The sequence below is a fragment of the Oreochromis niloticus genome, linkage group LG23 (genome assembly GCF_001858045.2).
Source record: "Oreochromis niloticus isolate F11D_XX linkage group LG23, O_niloticus_UMD_NMBU, whole genome shotgun sequence".
Lineage (NCBI taxonomy): Eukaryota > Metazoa > Chordata > Actinopteri > Cichliformes > Cichlidae > Oreochromis > Oreochromis niloticus.
Window position 1 is genome coordinate 647,555 of NC_031986.2, and position 20,649 is coordinate 668,203.

Sequence of the window (20,649 nt, forward strand, 5' to 3'; positions counted from 1 at the left end):
TTTTCACCAAGTCCATAAAGACAGCTGTAACTTTTGATAGGAGACTCGGACACACATATTTCAGGCTTGGCCTTATAGAATTCAGCATTTCCATGCTGGGGAAATAGGTTTTGCAGCTGTTTGAGCTAAGATTTTCAAGTTATTCACAAAATGAAAACCCATAATGTGTTTCAGGCGAGAAACGCACTGTCTCGCCGAAATAAGGCGATTTTCACCAAGTCCATAAAGACAGCTGTAACTTTTGATAGGAGACTCGGACACACATATTTCAGGCTTGGCCTTATAGAATTCAGCATTTCCATGCTGGGGAAATAGGTTTTGCAGCTGTTTGAGCTAAGATTTTCAAGTTATTCACAAAATGAAAACCCATAATGTGTTTCAGGCGAGAAACGCACTGTCTCGCCGAAATAAGGCGATTTTCACCAAGTCCATAAAGACAGCTGTAACTTTTGATAGGAGACTCGGACACACATATTTCAGGCTTGGCCTTATAGAATTCAGCATTTCCATGCTGGGGAAATAGGTTTTGCAGCTGTTTGAGCTAAGATTTTCAAGTTATTCACAAAATGAAAACCCATAATGTGTTTCAGGCGAGAAACGCACTGTCTCGCCGAAATAAGGCGATTTTCACCAAGTCCATAAAGACAGCTGTAACTTTTGATAGGAGACTCGGACACACATATTTCAGGCTTGGCCTTATAGAATTCAGCATTTCCATGCTGGGGAAATAGGTTTTGCAGCTGTTTGAGCTAAGATTTTCAAGTTATTCACAAAATGAAAACCCATAATGTGTTTCAGGCGAGAAACGCACTGTCTCGCCGAAATAAGGCGATTTTCACCAAGTCCATAAAGACAGCTGTAACTTTTGATAGGAGACTCGGACACACATATTTCAGGCTTGGCCTTATAGAATTCAGCATTTCCATGCTGGGGAAATAGGTTTTGCAGCTGTTTGAGCTAAGATTTTCAAGTTATTCACAAAATGAAAACCCATAATGTGTTTCAGGCGAGAAACGCACTGTCTCGCCGAAATAAGGCGATTTTCACCAAGTCCATAAAGACAGCTGTAACTTTTGATAGGAGACTCGGACACACATATTTCAGGCTTGGCCTTATAGAATTCAGCATTTCCATGCTGGGGAAATAGGTTTTGCAGCTGTTTGAGCTAAGATTTTCAAGTTATTCACAAAATGAAAACCCATAATGTGTTTCAGGCGAGAAACGCACTGTCTCGCCGAAATAAGGCGATTTTCACCAAGTCCATAAAGACAGCTGTAACTTTTGATAGGAGACTCGGACACACATATTTCAGGCTTGGCCTTATAGAATTCAGCATTTCCATGCTGGGGAAATAGGTTTTGCAGCTGTTTGAGCTAAGATTTTCAAGTTATTCACAAAATGAAAACCCATAATGTGTTTCAGGCGAGAAACGCACTGTCTCGCCGAAATAAGGCGATTTTCACCAAGTCCATAAAGACAGCTGTAACTTTTGATAGGAGACTCGGACACACATATTTCAGGCTTGGCCTTATAGAATTCAGCATTTCCATGCTGGGGAAATAGGTTTTGCAGCTGTTTGAGCTAAGATTTTCAAGTTATTCACAAAATGAAAACCCATAATGTGTTTCAGGCGAGAAACGCACTGTCTCGCCGAAATAAGGCGATTTTCACCAAGTCCATAAAGACAGCTGTAACTTTTGATAGGAGACTCGGACACACATATTTCAGGCTTGGCCTTATAGAATTCAGCATTTCCATGCTGGGGAAATAGGTTTTGCAGCTGTTTGAGCTAAGATTTTCAAGTTATTCACAAAATGAAAACCCATAATGTGTTTCAGGCGAGAAACGCACTGTCTCGCCGAAATAAGGCGATTTTCACCAAGTCCATAAAGACAGCTGTAACTTTTGATAGGAGACTCGGACACACATATTTCAGGCTTGGCCTTATAGAATTCAGCATTTCCATGCTGGGGAAATAGGTTTTGCAGCTGTTTGAGCTAAGATTTTCAAGTTATTCACAAAATGAAAACCCATAATGTGTTTCAGGCGAGAAACGCACTGTCTCGCCGAAATAAGGCGATTTTCACCAAGTCCATAAAGACAGCTGTAACTTTTGATAGGAGACTCGGACACACATATTTCAGGCTTGGCCTTATAGAATTCAGCATTTCCATGCTGGGGAAATAGGTTTTGCAGCTGTTTGAGCTAAGATTTTCAAGTTATTCACAAAATGAAAACCCATAATGTGTTTCAGGCGAGAAACGCACTGTCTCGCCGAAATAAGGCGATTTTCACCAAGTCCATAAAGACAGCTGTAACTTTTGATAGGAGACTCGGACACACATATTTCAGGCTTGGCCTTATAGAATTCAGCATTTCCATGCTGGGGAAATAGGTTTTGCAGCTGTTTGAGCTAAGATTTTCAAGTTATTCACAAAATGAAAACCCATAATGTGTTTCAGGCGAGAAACGCACTGTCTCGCCGAAATAAGGCGATTTTCACCAAGTCCATAAAGACAGCTGTAACTTTTGATAGGAGACTCGGACACACATATTTCAGGCTTGGCCTTATAGAATTCAGCATTTCCATGCTGGGGAAATAGGTTTTGCAGCTGTTTGAGCTAAGATTTTCAAGTTATTCACAAAATGAAAACCCATAATGTGTTTCAGGCGAGAAACGCACTGTCTCGCCGAAATAAGGCGATTTTCACCAAGTCCATAAAGACAGCTGTAACTTTTGATAGGAGACTCGGACACACATATTTCAGGCTTGGCCTTATAGAATTCAGCATTTCCATGCTGGGGAAATAGGTTTTGCAGCTGTTTGAGCTAAGATTTTCAAGTTATTCACAAAATGAAAACCCATAATGTGTTTCAGGCGAGAAACGCACTGTCTCGCCGAAATAAGGCGATTTTCACCAAGTCCATAAAGACAGCTGTAACTTTTGATAGGAGACTCGGACACACATATTTCAGGCTTGGCCTTATAGAATTCAGCATTTCCATGCTGGGGAAATAGGTTTTGCAGCTGTTTGAGCTAAGATTTTCAAGTTATTCACAAAATGAAAACCCATAATGTGTTTCAGGCGAGAAACGCACTGTCTCGCCGAAATAAGGCGATTTTCACCAAGTCCATAAAGACAGCTGTAACTTTTGATAGGAGACTCGGACACACATATTTCAGGCTTGGCCTTATAGAATTCAGCATTTCCATGCTGGGGAAATAGGTTTTGCAGCTGTTTGAGCTAAGATTTTCAAGTTATTCACAAAATGAAAACCCATAATGTGTTTCAGGCGAGAAACGCACTGTCTCGCCGAAATAAGGCGATTTTCACCAAGTCCATAAAGACAGCTGTAACTTTTGATAGGAGACTCGGACACACATATTTCAGGCTTGGCCTTATAGAATTCAGCATTTCCATGCTGGGGAAATAGGTTTTGCAGCTGTTTGAGCTAAGATTTTCAAGTTATTCACAAAATGAAAACCCATAATGTGTTTCAGGCGAGAAACGCACTGTCTCGCCGAAATAAGGCGATTTTCACCAAGTCCATAAAGACAGCTGTAACTTTTGATAGGAGACTCGGACACACATATTTCAGGCTTGGCCTTATAGAATTCAGCATTTCCATGCTGGGGAAATAGGTTTTGCAGCTGTTTGAGCTAAGATTTTCAAGTTATTCACAAAATGAAAACCCATAATGTGTTTCAGGCGAGAAACGCACTGTCTCGCCGAAATAAGGCGATTTTCACCAAGTCCATAAAGACAGCTGTAACTTTTGATAGGAGACTCGGACACACATATTTCAGGCTTGGCCTTATAGAATTCAGCATTTCCATGCTGGGGAAATAGGTTTTGCAGCTGTTTGAGCTAAGATTTTCAAGTTATTCACAAAATGAAAACCCATAATGTGTTTCAGGCGAGAAACGCACTGTCTCGCCGAAATAAGGCGATTTTCACCAAGTCCATAAAGACAGCTGTAACTTTTGATAGGAGACTCGGACACACATATTTCAGGCTTGGCCTTATAGAATTCAGCATTTCCATGCTGGGGAAATAGGTTTTGCAGCTGTTTGAGCTAAGATTTTCAAGTTATTCACAAAATGAAAACCCATAATGTGTTTCAGGCGAGAAACGCACTGTCTCGCCGAAATAAGGCGATTTTCACCAAGTCCATAAAGACAGCTGTAACTTTTGATAGGAGACTCGGACACACATATTTCAGGCTTGGCCTTATAGAATTCAGCATTTCCATGCTGGGGAAATAGGTTTTGCAGCTGTTTGAGCTAAGATTTTCAAGTTATTCACAAAATGAAAACCCATAATGTGTTTCAGGCGAGAAACGCACTGTCTCGCCGAAATAAGGCGATTTTCACCAAGTCCATAAAGACAGCTGTAACTTTTGATAGGAGACTCGGACACACATATTTCAGGCTTGGCCTTATAGAATTCAGCATTTCCATGCTGGGGAAATAGGTTTTGCAGCTGTTTGAGCTAAGATTTTCAAGTTATTCACAAAATGAAAACCCATAATGTGTTTCAGGCGAGAAACGCACTGTCTCGCCGAAATAAGGCGATTTTCACCAAGTCCATAAAGACAGCTGTAACTTTTGATAGGAGACTCGGACACACATATTTCAGGCTTGGCCTTATAGAATTCAGCATTTCCATGCTGGGGAAATAGGTTTTGCAGCTGTTTGAGCTAAGATTTTCAAGTTATTCACAAAATGAAAACCCATAATGTGTTTCAGGCGAGAAACGCACTGTCTCGCCGAAATAAGGCGATTTTCCCAATCCATAAAGACAGCTGTAACTTTTGATAGGAGACTCGGACACACATATTTCAGGCTTGGCCTTATAGAATTCAGCATTTCCATGCTGGGAAATAGGTTTTGCAGCTGTTTGAGCTAAGATTTTCAAGTTAGTCACAAAATGAAAACCCATAATGTGTTTCAGGCGAGAAACGCACTGTCTCGCCGAAATAAGGCGATTTTCACCAAGTCCATAAAGACAGCTGTAACTTTTGATAGGAGACTCGGACACACATATTTCAGGCTTGGCCTTATAGAATTCAGCATTTCCATGCTGGGGAAATAGGTTTTGCAGCTGTTTGAACTAAGATTTTCAAGTATTTCACAAAATGAAAACCCATAATGTGTTTCAGGCGAGAAACGCACTGTCTCGCCGAAATAAGGCGATTTTCACCAATCCATAAAGACAGCTGTAACTTTTGATAGGAGACTCGGACACACATATTTCAGGCTTGGCCTTATAGAATTCAGCATTTCCATGCTGGGGAAATAGGTTTTGCAGCTGTTTGAGCTAAGATTTTCAAGTTATTCACAAAATGAAAACCCATAATGTGTTTCAGGCGAGAAACGCACTGTCTCGCCGAAATAAGGCGATTTTCACCAAGTCCATAAAGACAGCTGTAACTTTTGATAGGAGACTCGGACACACATATTTCAGGCTTGGCCTTATAGAATTCAGCATTTCCATGCTGGGGAAATAGGTTTTGCAGCTGTTTGACTAAGATTTTCAAGTATTCACAAAATGAAAACCCATAATGTGTTTCAGGCGAGAAACGCACTGTCTCGCCGAAATAAGGCGATTTTCCCAAGTCCATAAAGACAGCTGTAACTTTTGATAGGAGACTCGGACACACATATTTCAGGCTTGGCCTTATAGAATTCAGCATTTCCATGCTGGGGAAATAGGTTTTGCAGCTGTTTGAACTAAGATTTTCAAGTATTTCACAAAATGAAAACCCATAATGTGTTTTCAGGCGAGAAACGCACTGTCTCGCCGAAATAAGGCGATTTTCCCAATCCATAAAGACAGCTGTAACTTTTGATAGGAGACTCGGACACACATATTTCAGGCTTGGCCTTATAGAATTCAGCATTTCCATGCTGGGGAAATAGGTTTTGCAGCTGTTTGAACTAAGATTTTCAAGTTATTCACAAAATGAAAACCCATAATGTGTTTCAGGCGAGAAACGCACTGTCTCGCCGAAATAAGGCGATTTTCACCAAGTCCATAAAGACAGCTGTAACTTTTGATAGGAGACTCGGACACACATATTTCAGGCTTGGCCTTATAGAATCAGCATTTCCATGCTGGGGAAATAGGTTTTGCAGCTGTTTGACTAAGATTTTCAAGTTATTCACAAAATGAAAACCCATAATGTGTTTCAGGCGAGAAACGCACTGTCTCGCCGAAATAAGGCGATTTTCCCAAGTCCATAAAGACAGCTGTAACTTTTGATAGGAGACTCGGACACACATATTTCAGGCTTGGCCTTATAGAATTCAGCATTTCCATGCTGGGGAAATAGGTTTTGCAGCTGTTTGAACTAAGATTTTCAAGTTATTCACAAAATGAAAACCCATAATGTGTTTCAGGCGAGAAACGCACTGTCTCGCCGAAATAAGGCGATTTTCACCAAGTCCATAAAGACAGCTGTAACTTTTGATAGGAGACTCGGACACACATATTTCAGGCTTGGCCTTATAGAATTCAGCATTTCCATGCTGGGAAATAGGTTTTGCAGCTGTTTGAACTAAGATTTTCAAGTTATTCACAAAATGACAACCCATAATGTGTTTCAGGCGAGAAACGCACTGTCTCGCCGAAATAAGGCGATTTTCACCAAGTCCATAAAGACAGCTGTAACTTTTGATAGGAGACTCGACACACATATTTCAGGCTTGGCCTTAAGAATTCAGCATTTCCATGCTGGGGAAATAGGTTTTGCAGCTGTTTGAGCTAAGATTTTCAATTATTCACAAAATGAAAACCCATAATGTGTTTCAGGCGAGAAACGCACTGTCTCGCCGAAATAGGCGATTTTCACCAAGTCCATAAAGACAGCTGTAACTTTTGATAGGAGACTCGGCAGACACATATTTCAGGCTTGGCCTTATAGAATTCAGCGTTTCCATGCTGGGAAATAGGTTTTGCAGCTGTTTGAGCTAAGATGTTCAAGTTATTCACAAAATGAAAACCCATAATGTGTTTCAGGCGAGACTCCATTCAATGCATTAATACGAGAACGCACTGTCTCGCCGAAATAAGGCGATTTTCACCAATCCATAAAGACAGCTGTAACTTTTGATAGGAGACTCGGACACACATATTTCAGGCTTGGCCTTATAGAATTCAGCATTTCCATGCTGGGGAAATAGGTTTTGCAGCTGTTTGATCTAAGATTTTCAAGTTATTCACAAAATGAAAACCCATAATGTGTTTCAGGCGAGAAACGCACTGTCTCGCCGAAATAAGGCGATTTTCACCAAGTCCATAAAGACAGCTGTAACTTTTGATAGGAGACTCGGCACACATATTTCAGGCTTGGCCTTATAGAATTCAGCGTTTCCATGCTCGGGAAATAGGTTTTGCAGCTGTTTGAGCTAAGATGTTCAAGTTATTCACAAAATGAAAACCCATAATGTGTTTCAGGCGAGAATCCATAATGCATGTAAGCGAGAACGCACTGTCTCGCCGAAATAAGGCGATTTTCACCAATCCATAAAGACAGCTGTAACTTTTGATAGGAGACTCGGACACACATATTTCAGGCTTGGCCTTATAGAATTCAGCATTTCCATGCTGGGGAAATAGGTTTTGCAGCTGTTTGATCTAAGATTTTCAAGTTATTCACAAAATGAAAACCCATAATGTGTTTCAGGCGAGAAACGCACTGTCTCGCCGAAATAAGGCGATTTTCACCAAGTCCATAAAGACAGCTGTAACTTTTGATAGGAGATTCGGACACACATATTTCAGGCTTGGCCTTATAGAATTCAGCATTTCCATGCTGGGGAAATAGGTTTTGCAGCTGTTTCAGCTAAGATTTTCAAGTTATTCACAAAATGAAAACCCATAATGTCTTTCAGGCGAGAACTCCATTCAATGCATGTAATAGCGAGAAACGCACTGTCTCGCCAAATAAGGCGATTTTCACCAAGTCCATAAAGACAGCTGTAACTTTTGATAGGAGACTCGGACACACATATTTCAGGCTTGGCCTTAAAGAATTCGGCATTTCCATGCTGGGGAAATAGGTTTTGCAGCTGTTTGAGCTAAGATTTTCAAGTTATTCACAAAATGAAAACCCATAATGTGTTTCAGGCGAGAACTCCATTCAAATGCATGTAATAGCGAGAAACGCACTGTCTCGCCGAAATAAGGCGATTTTCACCAAATCCATAAAGACAGCTGTAACTTTTGATAGGAGACTCGGACACACATATTTCAGGCTTGGCCTTATAGAATTCAGCATTTCCATGCTGGGAAATAGGTTTTGCAGCTGTTTGATCTAAGATTTTCAAGTTATTCACAAAATGAAAACCCATAATGTGTTTCAGGCGAGAAACGCACTGTCTCGCCGAAATAAGGCGATTTTCACCAAGTCCATAAAGACAGCTGTAACTTTTGATAGGAGATTCGGACACACATATTTCAGGCTTGGCCTTATAGAATTCAGCATTTCCATGCTGGGGAAATAGGTTTTGCAGCTGTTTCAGCTAAGATTTTCAAGTTATTCACAAAATGAAAACCCATAATGTCTTTCAGGCGAGAACTCCATTCAAATGCATGTAATAGCGAGAAACGCACTGTCTCGCCAAAATAAGGCGATTTCACCAAGTCCATAAAGACAGCTGTAACTTTTGATAGGAGACTCGGACACACATATTTCAGGCTTGGCCTTATAGAATTCAGCGTTCCATGCTCGGGAAATAGGTTTTGCAGCTGTTTGAGCTAAGATTTTCAAGTTGCTGTAACTTTTGATAGGAGACTCGGACACACATATTTCAGGCTTGGCCTTATAGAATTCAGCATTTCCATGCTGGGGAAATAGGTTTTGCAGCTGTTTGAGCTAAGATTTTCACGTTATTCACGAAATGAAAACCCATAATGTGTTTCAGGCGAGAACTCCATTCAAATGCATGTAATAGCGAGAAACGCACTGTCTCGCCGAAATAAGGCGATTTTCACCAAGTCCATAAAGACAGCTGTAACTTTTGATAGAAGACTCGGACACACATATTTCAGGCTTGGCCTTATAGAATTCAGCATTTCCATGCTGGGGACATAGGTTTTGCAGCTGTTTGAACAAAGATTTTCAACTTATTCACAAAATGAAAACCTATACTTTGTTTTGGGCGAGAACTCCATTCAAATGCATGTGATAGGGAGAAACGCATTAACTTGGTGAAATAAAGCGTTTTTCTACAACTTCAAAAAGAGAACTTTAACTTTTGATAGAAGACTCGGACACACGCAATTGTGGCCTTGCCTTATACAATTCAGCATCCCAGTGCTGTGGAAATAGGTTTTGCAGCTGTTTGAGCAAAGATTTTCAACTTATTCACAAAATGAAAACCTATACTTTTTTTTGGGCGAGAACTCCATTCAAATGCATGTAATAGCGAGAAACGCATTAACTTGGTGAAATAAAGCGTTTTGTTACAACTTCAAGAAGAGAACTCTAACTTTTGATAGAAGACTCAGACACACGCAATTATGGCTTTGCCTTATAGAATTCACCATCCCCGTGCTGGGGAAATAGGTTTTGCAGCTGTTTGAGCTAAGATGTTCAAGTTATTCACAAAATGAAAACCCATAATGTGTTTCAGGCGAGAACTCCATTCAAATGCATGTAATAGCGAGAAACGCACTGTCTCGCCGAAATAAGGCGATTTTCACCAAATCCATAAAGACTGCTGTAACTTTTGATAGGAGACTCGGACACACATATTTCAGGCTTGGCCTTATAGAATTCAGCATTTCCATGCTGGGGAAATAGGTTTTGCAGTTGTTTGAGCTAAGATTTTCAAGTTATTCACAAAATGAAAACCCATAATGTGTTTCAGGCGAGAAACGCACTGTCTCGCCGAAATAAGGCGATTTTCACCAAGTCCATAAAGACAGCTGTAACTTTTGATAGGAGACTCGGACACACATATTTCAGGCTTGGCCTTATAGAATTCAGCATTTCCATGCTGGGGAAATAGGTTTTGCAACTGTTTGAGCTAACATTTTCAAGTTATTCACAACATGAAAACCCATAATGTGTTTCAGGCGAGAACTCCATTCAAATGCATGTAACAGCGAGAAACGCACTGTCTCGCCGAAATAAGGCGATTTTCACCAAGTCCAAAAAGACAGCTGTAACTTTTGATAGAAGACTCGGACACACATATTTCAGGCTTGGCCTTATAGAATTCAGCATTTCCATGCTGGGGAAATAGGTTTTGCAGCTGTTTGAGCTAAGATTTTCAAGTTATTCACGAAATGAAAACCCATAATGTGTTTCAGGCGAGAACTCCATTCAAATGCATGTAATAGCGAGAAACGCACTGTCTCGCCGAAATAAGGCGATTTTCACCAAGTCCATAAAGACAGCTGTAACTTTTGATCGGAGACTCGGACACACATATTTCAGGCTTGGCCTTATAGAATTCAGCATTTCCATGCTGGGGAAATAGGTTTTGCAGCTGTTTGAGCTAAGATTTTCAAGTTATTCACAAAATGAAATCCTATACTTTGTTTTGGGCGAGAACTCCATTCAAATGCATGTAATAGCGAGAAACGCATTAACTTGGTGAAATAAAGCGTTTTTCTACAACTTCAAAAAGAGAACTCTAACTTTTGATAGAAGACTCATACACACGCAATTATGGCTTTGCCTTATACAATTCAGCATCCCAGTGCTGTGGAAATAGGTTTTTCAGCTGTTTTAACAAAGATTTTCAACTTATTCACAAAATGAAAACCTATACTTTGTTTTGGGCGAGAACTCCATTCAAATGCATGTAATAGCGAGAAACGCATAAATTGGTGAAATAAAGCGTTTTTCTACAACTTCAAAAAGAGAACTTTAACTTTTGATAGAAGACTCAGACACACGTAAATATGGCTTTTCCTTATAGAATTCAGCATCCCAGTGCTGTGGAAATAGGTTTTGCAGCTGTTTGAACAAAGATTTTCAACTTATTCACAAAATGAAAACCTATACTTTGTTTTGGGCGAGAACTCCATTCAAATGCATGTGATAGCGAGAAACGCATTAACTTGGTGAAATAAAGCGTTTTTCTACAACTTCAAAAAGAGAACTTTAACTTTTGATAGAAGACTCGGACACACGCAATTGTGGCTTTGCCTTATACAATTCAGCATCCCAGTGCTGTGGAAATAGGTTTTGCAGCTGTTTGAGCAAAGATTTTCAACTTATTCACAAAATGAAAACCTATACTTTTTTTTGGGCGAGAACTCCATTCAAATGCATGTAATAGCGAGAAACGCATTAACTTGGTGAAATAAAGCGTTTTGTTACAACTTCAAAAAGAGAACTCTAACTTTTGATAGAAGACTCAGACACACGCAATTATGGCTTTGCCTTATAGAATTCACCATCCCCGTGCTGGGGAAATAGGTTTTGCAGCTGATTGAGCTAAGATTTTCAAGTTATTCACAAAATGAAAACCCATAATGTGTTTCAGGCGAGAAACGCACTGTCTCGCAGAAATAAGGCGATTTTCACCAAGTCCATAAAGACAGCTGTAACTTTTGATAGGAGACTCGGACACACATATTTCAGGCTTGGCCTTATAGAATTCAGCATTTCCATGCTGGGGAAATAGGTTTTGCAGCTGTTTGAGCTAAGATTTTCAAGTTATTCACAAAATGAAACCCATAATGTGTTTCAGGCGAGAACTCCATTCAAATGCATGTAATACCGAGAAACGCACTGTCTCGCCAAAATAAGGCGATTTTCACCAAGTCCATAAAGACAGCTGTAACTTTTGATAGGAGACTCGGACACACATATTTCAGGCTTGGCCTTATAGAATTCAGCGTTTCCATGCTCGGGAAATAGGTTTTGCAGCTGTTTGAGCTAAGATTTTCAAGTTATTCACAAAATGAAAACCCATAATGTGTTTCAGGCGAGAAACGCACTGTCTCGCCGAAATAAGGCGATTTTCACCAAGTCCATAAAGACAGCTGTAACTTTTGATAGGAGACTCGGACACACATATTTCAGGCTTGGCCTTATAGAATTCAGCGTTTCCATGCTGTGGAAATAGGTTTTGCAGCTGTTTGAGCTAAGATTTTCAAGTTATTCACGAAATGAAAACCCATAATGTGTTTCAGGCGAGAACTCCATTCAAATGCATGTAATAGCGAGAAACGCACTGTCTCGCCGAAATAAGGCGATTTTCACCAAGTCCATAAAGACAGCTGTAACTTTTGATAGGAGACTCGGACACACATATTTCAGGCTTGGCCTTATAGAATTCAGCATTTCCATGCTGGGGACATAGGTTTTGCAGCTGTTTGAACAAAGATTTTCAACTTATTCACAAAATGAAAACCTATACTTTGTTTTGGGCGAGAACTCCATTCAAATGCATGTGATAGGGAGAAACGCATTAACTTGGTGAAATAAAGCGTTTTTCTACAACTTCAAAAAGAGAACTTTAACTTTTGATAGAAGACTCGGACACACGCAATTGTGGCTTTCCCTTATACAATTCAGCATCCCAGTGCTGTGGAAATAGGTTTTGCAGCTGTTTGAGCAAAGATTTTCAACTTATTCACAAAATGAAAACCTATACTTTTTTTTGGGCGAGAACTCCATTCAAATGCATGTAATAGCGAGAAACGCATTAACTTGGTGAAATAAAGCGTTTTGTTACAACTTCAAAAAGAGAACTCTAACTTTTGATAGAAGACTCAGACACACGCAATTATGGCTTTGCCTTATAGAATTCACCATCCCCGTGCTGGGGAAATAGGTTTTGCAGCTGTTTGAGCTAAGATGTTCAAGTTATTCACAAAATGAAAACCCATAATGTGTTTCAGGCGAGAACTCCATTCAAATGCATGTAATAGCGAGAAACGCACTGTCTCGCCGAAATAAGGCGATTTTCACCAAATCCATAAAGACAGCTGTAACTTTTGATAGGAGACTCGGACACACATATTTCAGGCTTGGCCTTATAGAATTCAGCATTTCCATGCTGGGGAAATAGGTTTTGCAGTTGGTTGAGCTAAGATTTTCAAGTTATTCACAAAATGAAAACCCATAATGTGTTTCAGGCGAGAAACGCACTGTCTCGCCGAAATAAGGCGATTTTCACCAAGTCCATAAAGACAGCTGTAACTTTTGATAGGAGACTCGGACACACATATTTCAGGCTTGGCCTTATAGAATTCAGCATTTCCATGCTGGGGAAATAGGTTTTGCAGCTGTTTGAGCTAAGATTTTCAAGTTATTCACAAAATGAAAACCCATAATGTGTTTCAGGCGAGAACTCCATTCAAATGCACGTAATAGCCAGAAACGCACTGTCTCGCCGAAATAAAGCGATTTTCACCAAGTCCATAAAGACAGCTGTAACATTTGATAGAAGACTCGGACACACATATTTCAGGCTTGGCCTTATAGAATTCAGCATTTCCATGCTGGGGAAATAGGTTTTGCAGCTGTTTGAGCTAAGATTTTCAAGTTATTCACAAAATGAAATCCTATACTTTGTTTTGGGCGAGAACTCCATTCAAATGCATGTAATAGCGAGAAACGCATTAAATTGGTGAAATAAAGCGTTTTTCTACAACTTCAAAAAGAGAACTTTAACTTTTGATAGAAGACTCAGACACACGTAAATATGGCTTTTCCTTATAGAATTCAGCATCCCAGTGCTGTGGAAATAGGTTTTGCAGCTGTTTGAACAAAGATTTTCAGTTATTCACAAAATGAAAACCTATGCTTTGTTTTTGGCGAGAACTCCATTCAAATGCATGTAATAGCGAGAAACGCATTAACTTGGTGAAATAAAGCGTTTTTCTACAACTTCAAAAAGAGAACTCTAACTTTTGATAGAAGACTCAGACACACGTAAATATGGCTTTTCCTTATAGAATTCAGCATCCCAGTGCTGTGGAAATAGGTTTTGCAGCTGTTTGAACAAAGATTTTCAACTTATTCACAAAATGAAAACCTATACTTTGTTTTGGGCGAGAACTCCATTCAAATGCATGTGATAGGGAGAAACGCATTAACTTGGTGAAATAAAGCGTTTTTCTACAACTTCAAAAAGAGAACTCTAACTTTTGATAGAAGACTCGGACACACGCAATTGTGGCTTTGCCTTATACAATTCAGCATCCCAGTGCTGTGGAAATAGGTTTTGCAGCTGTTTGAGCAAAGATTTTCAACTTATTCACAAAATGAAAACCTATACTTTTTTTTGGGCGAGAACTCCATTCAAATGCATGTAATAGCGAGAAACGCATTAACTTGGTGAAATAAAGCGTTTTGTTACAACTTCAAAAAGAGAACTCTAACTTTTGATAGAAGACTCAGACACACGCAATTATGGCTTTGCCTTATAGAATTCACCATCCCCGTGCTGGGGAAATAGGTTTTGCAGCTGTTTGAACTAAGATGTTCAAGTTATTCACAAAATGAAAACCCATAATGTGTTTCAGGCGAGAACTCCATTCAAATGCATGTAATAGCGAGAAACGCACTGTCTCGCCGAAATAAGGCGATTTTCACCAAATCCATAAAGACAGCTGTAACTTTTGATAGGAGACTCGGACACACATATTTCAGGCTTGGCCTTATAGAATTCAGCATTTCCATGCTGGGGAAATAGGTTTTGCAGTTGTTTGAGCTAAGATTTTCAAGTTATTCACAAAATGAAAACCCATAATGTGTTTCAGGCGAGAAACGCACTGTCTCGCCGAAATAAGGCGATTTTCACCAAGTCCATAAAGACAGCTGTAACTTTTGATAGGAGACTCGGACACACATATTTCAGGCTTGGCCTTATAGAATTCAGCATTTCCATGCTGGGGAAATAGGTTTTGCAACTGTTTGAGCTAACATTTTCAAGTTATTCACAACATGAAAACCCATAATGTGTTTCAGGCGAGAACTCCATTCAAATGCATGTAATAGCGAGAAACGCACTGTCTCGGCGAAATAAGGCGATTTTCACCAAGTCCATAAAGACAGCTGTAACTTTTGATAGGAGACTCGGACACACATATTTCAGGCTTGGCCTTATAGAATTCAGCATTTCCATGCTGGGGAAATAGGTTTTGCAACTGTTTGATCTAACATTTTCAAGTTATTCACAACATGAAAACCCATAATGTGTTTCAGGCGAGAACTCCATTCAAATGCATGTAATAGCGAGAAACGCACTGTCTCGGCGAAATAAGGCGATTTTCACCAAGTCCAAAAAGACAGCTGTAACTTTTGATAGAAGACTCGGACACACATATTTCAGGCTTGGCCTTATAGAATTCAGCATTTCCATGCTGGGGAAATAGGTTTTGCAGCTGTTTGAGCAAAGATTTTCAAGTTATTCACGAAATGAAAACCCATAATGTGTTTCAGGCGAGAACTCCATTCAAATGCATGTAATAGCGAGAAACGCATTAACTTGGTGAAATAAAGCGTTTTGCTACAACTTCATGAAGATAGCTCTAACTTTTGATAGAAGACTCAGCCACAAGGCTTTGCCTTAAAAAAATTCAGCACCGCCGTGCTGGGGAAATAGGTTTTGCAGCTGTTTGAGCAAACATTTTCAAGTTATTCACAAAATGAAAACCTATACTTTGTTTTGGGCGAGAACTCCATTCGAATGCATGTAATAGCGAGAAACGCATTAACTTGGTGAAATAAAGCGTTTTGCTACAACTTCATAAAGATAGCTCTAACTTTTGATAGAAGACTCGGACACACGTATTTATGGCTCGGTCTTATATAATTCAATATCCCATGTTGGTCAAACAGGTTTTGCAGCTGTTTGAGCTAAGATTTTCAAATTATTCACAAAATGAAAACGTATACTTTGTTCCAGACGAGAACTCCATTCAAATGCGTGTAATAGTATGAAACGCACTGTCTTGGTGAAATAAAGCGTTTTTGTACAACTTCATAAAGATAGCTTTAACTATTAAAAGAAGACTTCGGCTATATTTGCACTGCAGTTCTTAATGTTCAATTCCGATTTTTTGATCAAATCCGATTTTTTGTCTGCTTTTCACACTACAAATAAAATGTGACAGCAAACGTGAACGTAGCTGCTACGTTCACACTGCAAGCGAAAGCGCATCAAATCCGCCTTTTTTGACCCTATGCGACCCATATCCGATCATGGTGTGACAGTGTGAACGGCACAAATCCGATATTTTCAAATCTGACCTGTGGTACTGAATCCGACTGATATCTGATGTTTTAGAAAGCTACTGCTGTTTGAATGGTCATTTCGCATTAAATCTGTCTTTTACTTCACTGACACAAGACAGACCCCGGTGAAGCGCCCGAGAAGACTGTGAATGCTTCCTGGCCATCCAGTGTAAATGTTAGTGAAACATAGTTAACATTTTATTTGTATTGTATAATCTGCAGATTATCTGCAACTATCCTTTGAAGCACCGCTCCTCTCTAAAACAGCAATAAGGAAAATTATTAGGCCATATGTAAATAACAAAATAACGTTATAACTTAAAGCAAAATAGGGAAACGTAAAGTCCAAAACAGGCCTTTATATTAAAGGCCATCAGTCAAACAATAAATACTGTTTGGTCTGGGTCTAAACAGACCTGTGTGTGACGTCTTCTTTTGCACCACTTTGATGGTTCACACTGGAGCGCGTTTGCTGTCACAATTTATTTGTAGTGTGAACAAGCAGACAAAAAAAATCAAAAAATCGGAATTGAGCATCAAGACCTGCAGTGTGAACGTAGCCTAAGACCTGCAGTGGAATGAATGTGACTGGTTGAACAGGTGTTTGTGATGTGTGTTATGTGTTATCTGCATTTCCATCAGCATGTTCCTGTGATAATGCCAGCGCCAGGCAATGCAATTTAGTACAGCACGCTGCTCATTTAAAATACATTCCTCCATCATCCCCCCTTTTAAAAACTTAAAACTTGCTATAAATAAAAGACTGAGGTAAAACGTACCGCTTGATTTTAAACAGAGACGATCAAACCTGCTCCGGCAGTTTTAGTTTGTATTCTCTCAGCTGCAGACTGTTTAAAAGTTTGAGAGCAAAGATTACATATAAAATAAACGTCAAACATAGACTCAGTCTACGTACACACTTGATATGATGTCAGCAATTATAGTTTCTGTGTCCTGTTTTAAGATCATGATCTTCAGCTACAAAAGCCAGCTCTATAGGCTAACAATAATCATGTCAATGATTTTAGTTTGTTATCATTAGACCAAGGCACAACGCACATGTATATTTAACTTGGGCATGTGAATGCCTGTTTGTACATTTCAAAAATTATTTGAAATAGCAGATAATCTACAGCTACCATGTGTGGCAGGATGAATATTATGTCTTGGTTCATCCCACTTTCACTCAGGCGCATTAGGGGGCGCTAGTATAAATAGGAGCAGCCATCTGAGCGTCCCTGGCTGTGTCCGAATTCAGGGCACGCTTGAAGTACGCACACTACGCGTACTACAAGTACGGGAAGTGCGGAAGTGAGAGGCTTGTGAAATGGGACGGTCTAGCCTTCGTCGCGCTGTTCAGGTTGCCTAGCAACCATGATACTAACCGCGAGAAATGTTTCATACAGCATTGTGTGACAGAAATGAAGGAGAAAAAATGTTTTGTTGGTCATTCATTTTTGTCATGATATCACTTTGATTACTTGAGACCACAGGACTGTAAAACATGATAGTTGGGCTTCATTTCTGTACTGAACAGTCATTTCAAGATTAGTTAGTAAATAATAATTAGCTAATGTTGTTCATGAGACTAAAGTCATCTCACTGTGGCAATGTTAATATAATATGGACAATATTATATGTATTGTCAGATTATATATATATATATGAGCTTGAACTCTGGGTCAAAGATGCAAGTAGCAGTTATTTATATGTCCTATCACCTTAAATCTTCAGTCAAAGACAAGTATCTCTGACAGTGTATATACAGATGTATTATATATAAGAGACAAACATTGTTCTTTTAATATGTTGGCATTACTAAATTTGGTTCAATGCTTATATATTTGTGTAAAAAGAAAATGTATGAGCTGTGATAACTGTTTCTGATAGAATGAAGAGTAGACTGATATATGAAATATTCCTTTATTGGGTGAGAAAATCAGACCATGTCATAACTGCTTTAAGTCATACAGAATAGATATCAGAGCCTTAAACAGGCTGACTTCTGCTAAATGGGTCAAACTGGGCAGAAACTATACAAACACATAACATCCTTATAGAATATGATGTAACACTATAGATCAACTTACCTCAGAATATATAAAGCATATAAACAATTACAGCAATATGATGCAACAAACACAGCAGTGCTACTAATCCAAAATACTCAAAGCTTCATAGAACTGAAACAAACATTTATTTTTAGCTCCATTCTGCTGCTGATACATACTTTAGGTTTCTGAATATTAAACTTGTTGCTGCCTTTCATAGTGTGTAACTTGAAGGCCCTGAGTACTTTCTCCCACACTGAAAACACTGGAATGATAACATTATTTGAACATTACCTAATAAGACTGATTCAGGACAGACAGTTAGTTATTTTAAACTTTTCTAGCAGTCCTTCACAAACAGGGAACAGTCTGTCTATTCTCTCCATCTGTCAGCTGCTGCTGGCTCTTCCTCCTCCTCTTCCTCACACACTGCTGAGTTTGTCCTGGTGGATCATCAGGGGTGCAAAGCCTCACAGATGATGTGCAGCAGTGGGTCCCTCAGTCTGTCCTCACTCTGGACACTTGCAGTTGTCACACATGGAAATCAAATGTGTGATAAGCTGCAGGATTCAAACACAAGTGTAACTTATAAATACATGTTCATACTTTTATTCCACAATCAGAGAGAAAGAAACAGAGAGAGAGTGCAGGACAGACAGACAGGTGACAGTCTCAGGTGTATACACTGCTACAAAACAGCACAAGAGAAGGAGGATTTAGTGTTTGTGTTATTACGAGTGCTAAACAAGAAGAGTTCCCAGATGGTCCAGTGGACACATGTGTGACTCCTGTGATTAAAGCATCTTTCTTTCAGCTTAACGAGTGAACTGTCAGCTCGTTCAAACACACGTTAACCTCTTGAGCCCCAAGGGGTTTTCTGAGCTTCCTGCTCGAAAATGCAATGCCTCAATTAAATTGATTATTTCTCTGCAATTACAAACTCCGTCCTTACAATCTTTGTATCAAAATGAAGCCAACACTTGGGACATTTAATCAGAGGTGTAAATATTAAAGCGGATATTACTGTGTCAAAGTTACTGAGACTGGAACACAGAAAAAGGAAGTAGATTTTATTCTCGCCTAATTTTTTTCTTCTTTTGCGGCTAATTCAGTGAATTTTAGTCCGATCGTGGTCAAACTTCGTGTGTTTACGCAGTGATAGCCCTGGAAGCTAGCCAGCCTATTTATAACCAGTTACATGAAGTCTGAAGACTGTCTGGTTCTCGTTTGCGTGTTTAGCGGACTTCTGCGCATTACGTAACTGCTCGTTTAATCGCGGCTTGTTTGCGGTGTGTTTGGTGGTTGTAGAAATGGTTTATATGACATTGTAGCTGAGATTCTGAGGTTTCTGTGGGTACCACACATGTCTGGAGTTATATTTCTCAACCGGCGTTATAACCGATTAAACGTGATCTCCTCCCTTTTGCCCCGGTACCGGGGCGTGGGGCTTAAGAGGTTAAAGACCGTTTGGCGACACCACCGAACAGAGGCAGCAATATAACATAGCTAACATTAACAGTGCAGTGAATCCTGCTTGTGCCGTCATATTCAGGACTGCAAACCGAGCAGCATCACTGACTTTCAGCTCGTTGTGTTTGTGGATATATGACTGACTTTAATTACGCATAAAATCATCACATTCTCTGTAAGATTAAAGTCAACTATATATATATTTAGAAGTAGAGGCTTTAAAACCAAGTTACCGCTGAAAGTACAAACATCACTAATGTCACATAACTTTGCCGACATGTGGCCAACAGTAATGTTTTAATGTTCTTAAACATTCGCACATAAATAAGTGACATCATATTCAGTACTTACTTTTGACAGTTCACTCTTCGGCCGCTCCCTTCTGCCGTATTTTGCGGCAAAATTATCCACACCCACCGCCGCGCTATGGATTGTGGGATATATGGGGCCACGAAGCGTGCACCGGACCACGCTTGATATTTGGGGAAATCGACGGCGCATTTGGAGTATGCATTTGAAGTACACTTTGAATTGGGACAGCCGTCGTCGCGTGGCGGTGACGTAATCGCACTTGAAATGCGTACTTCAAGCGTGCATACCCTGAATTGGGACACAGCCCCTGAGTCGTGTACCTGTTATCTCCTTTCGGTCACCTGACTTCCCCCGGTGTTGCAGGTAGGAGCTGCGTACATGTCGTTTTCGCCTCAGTCTGAATTGGCAGTACTTGTGTTGATTGTGGTGTTGTGTTACAGAGATCACCCGCAGATTTCCTTCCTGAAGCCTCCATCGTGGCTGGTATGTGTGTATTTGGCGCTGTACGTACATTATTTAGCTCTGTGGTAAACCAGTGTTGTTTATAGGTCGTAGCTGTAGAAGCCTTTGGGCCACTCTGTTCATGACTCGAGTGACGCCGTTT